Genomic DNA, 3,394 nt, shown 5'->3' with positions numbered 1-3,394 from the left:
CAGCGAAAATCGAATATGGGATTTCATTATAGACCTCATCGTTACTAGAATCCATTTCTATACCGCAACCTTCTTCGTATAGTAATATTACTCTTTATCAATAAGAAGGAATAAATATATCATAGGTAAATGTTCAGCTTAGTTGGTCTATCATTAATAACTTATACATCACCACGACCGGATTAGTGGTACTCAATCTCAACATCCATTCCATTTCAACTCTCACGGTTATAATCGGCTCATTACTCGCAGAATAATTGCTGCATTACTATGGTCCACCGCTGACCTACTGTAGTCATTCGTTTTCCATGAAATATTAATAGCTAACCATACGGAGTCCATACATGTCATATCGAATTCTTCCAAGGAGGCAACATAATCACCAATTCATGATTCATGAAGAACATTCCTGAACTTGGCGTACATATGACATCAAGCAGATAAAATTATAGAAGAGCTTCTATCAAAGAAATGATAGCAGGTTTGTGACGGCCTCAACCCCGGGGCCAGGAGTTGACGTCATCCATAATAATAATAACAACATAACATAATCCAAATCAACATTATTATATAAATACAACCCCTTTTTCCAAGATCTTTTCCAGGTTTAAGTATGACTTAGGTTACAACTATCACAAAACTAACTTACTAAAGACAATCCTGACAATACTATCTTAATACAGCAACTAAACAGACCATCTTTGGTCCAACACAACTACCTCAGAGGAGCATGACACAGAAGGAACTGGAACTCTGCCCTGACTACCACGGAAGAACCTCCTAGGCATCTGCAATACATATATAAAACATTCTGCAAGGGTGAGCAATCAATTGCTCAGCAGTACCACTATATGAATAACAAGTAAAAATGATTTGAAGTAAAGCAGTTATACGAACAGAATTCATAACTTGTTAGAAAACAAGTAAAACATGTATAAACTGGATATCAAAACTAGCATGCTCTGAAAAACAAAATCAACAGTTGTGTGCTGTGCATAAATACCAGAGTTCAATTCTAGCGTGCTATTTTCATTTTCAAACCTTCCGTTCCATTACAGGAAACATAAACCATTTGTCCCGTTACGGGGACCCAAAACCATTTATTCCGTTACTAGAACCTCAATTACTTGTTCTGTTACTGGAACCACTAAATCACAATTAGATATGTATTGGATGTTATCTAGGGACGGCTGATCAGGCCTCCACACAAGTTATCTAGGATAGTTGGCCGGGCTATCAAACAAAATTTCTAGGAAAGCTGATCGGGCTTTCACACAAAGTAACCGGATCCATAGAGACTAGCTAGGTCTCTGATAATCTATGTTGGACTAATCGATTATGTAATGCGCACAACCAAATTAGCAACTTACGCAACGTTATCCAATATCTGATTCATTTTATCCAGTTTCAAAATCACTTTTACCTATCTCTTGTTAAAATCAATTTTGTCACAGAACACTATTCAAAACCTCTTTTCCATTTTTTTAATCACATTTTAGAGATAGGTACTTTCAGAAGTTACTTTTCCCCAAAAACACACTTAAACAACATTTTAAAATACAGGGGATACGTAACTTAAAACCTTTCTGTTCCATTACGAGAATAAAACATTTAGCTATTCATATGTACTGAACCATAAAGGAATGGTCAGGGGTACTTGCTTTACAGAGCTTTACAACTATTACTGATCGACTCTGAGCCGACTCGGATGCTCAGGCTTTATCTTCTAACCACTAGATCACCTTGCATTCGACTTTAACACTCGGGTTCTTCGGTTGAAACCCTACTGAGCGCGTCGACTGTCCACTAGGTTATCCTTAGTCCAACATCCACTTTCGGTTTCCCGACTAGAACCTACAGGGTCGAAATACTTTATGTTAGACATCTAGGTATGCTTGACATATCCTCGCTATCAACTCTACCCCAAACGATATCAAAATCCGACTCGTAGTTATATTTATTATTATAATACACGCAACAATTAGGATTCACGTTCTCGAAAATCGGTTCGGTGTTCCTTTCCAGAAAATACGTATACTCCTCATTTTACGAAATTAGGGTTGTTGGTTTTGGAAAAATACTTCACCGCGACATACAATCAGGTTTCGTATAAAGTATACATGTATATTTGCTTGACGTCCCGATAATTATTGGATGCACTCCTGTATTTCCGTAATTTGTTTTCCCGGAAATCGGGCAGCACTTCCTTTATTTATCGGACTATCCCGTCGAACAACTCGACGTCAAATTAACAACACAATCATCACAACCTAATTTCACAAGTCCCAACCACCAATTTTACCCAACAACAACAATCAAAAGTCAAAAGTTCCCAAACGCCAATTCAAATACAGTTATTAATTATTACTTTTATTTTATATTTCAATTCGTATTTTATAATTTTATTCAGAGGACTCATAATTAATTCATCACGGCCCACCGTCGGCTCACCAGGGCTCATCGTCGACGGTGGTAAAATTTGCTGGTTCCCGATTAAAGTCGGGTTTCCAATGCGAAGTCCACCGATTAGCAAAAAAAATTTCCCCACACGAAAAATAATTTATTTCATGGACATTAATCAATTTTTTTCCTGCAAAAATAATAAAATTCAAATCAGGATTATCTTGAACCACAACAACACATCAACCAATTTAATCACAGGAACTCACACGCGCATCCACGCGCCACTTCCGACGCATGCACCCAACATAACACAAATGCACACACACGAATTCACACGTAACCAACACAAGATTACACACAGCGGATACATAAACATACTAGGTGAAGAAGAAACAAAACAACAACAAGCCAGACCCCGTGATAACAACCGGAAACAAATCGGAAAAATAAAGAACCAAGGTGGGAGCGGCAGTTACCGATGGAATCACGGCGAAGCACCGGAAAAGGAACAACAACAAGAAACTTCGGGAACAGGGAACACAGAGGGGAGGAGCATAAACAAGGAGAGAGGGAGATGAAGAAATTAATTGATCAGAAGAGAGACACTGAGAGATTAGAGAGGAAAATCGAGAGAGATTTCCGAGAGATGAAGTTGAGAGAAAGAAAAATGGCAGGGCGGTGTGTATGTGGGTTTTTTTTTATTATAACCTCTGCAATCAGCAATTGACACGAAGCATTTTACACTCTGAAATTCCAATGCGTCCCTGCAATGGGTGATAATCCGGATTGACTCGAGTTTTTGTACTTTATCGAACAATTCTGTGGTCGAAATTATTCGGAAAAATTACCACTTACTTACAAAAATGCTCAGAATAATAAAATACTAATAACCTAAAATTTTCAGAATTTAATAGGCATTTTTGAAACGCGCAACGGACCCGCATTTTACGATTAAACGAACAAAAGTGCGGGTAAATATAATCCGAAAATT

At 37.8% G+C, this 3,394-nt stretch overlaps 1 long non-coding RNA gene across 1 annotated transcript; it reads right to left on the bottom strand.

The window, feature by feature from the left end:
• Positions 1-557: 557 nt before the first annotated feature.
• Positions 558-3,118, bottom strand: LOC141716927 (uncharacterized). Its single transcript, XR_012573442.1, has 3 exons — positions 2,880-3,118; positions 2,452-2,590; positions 558-1,854 (listed from the first exon to the last, which is right to left on the bottom strand). It is a non-coding gene; the product is annotated as an uncharacterized LOC141716927 (long non-coding RNA).
• Positions 3,119-3,394: the final 276 nt, after the last annotated feature.

The sequence above is a fragment of the Apium graveolens genome, chromosome 4 (assembly GCF_009905375.1).
Source record: "Apium graveolens cultivar Ventura chromosome 4, ASM990537v1, whole genome shotgun sequence".
Taxonomy (NCBI): domain Eukaryota; kingdom Viridiplantae; phylum Streptophyta; class Magnoliopsida; order Apiales; family Apiaceae; genus Apium; species Apium graveolens.
The sequence above is the reverse complement of the archived record's forward strand: the minus strand, read 5'-3'. Positions and strand labels throughout refer to the sequence as shown.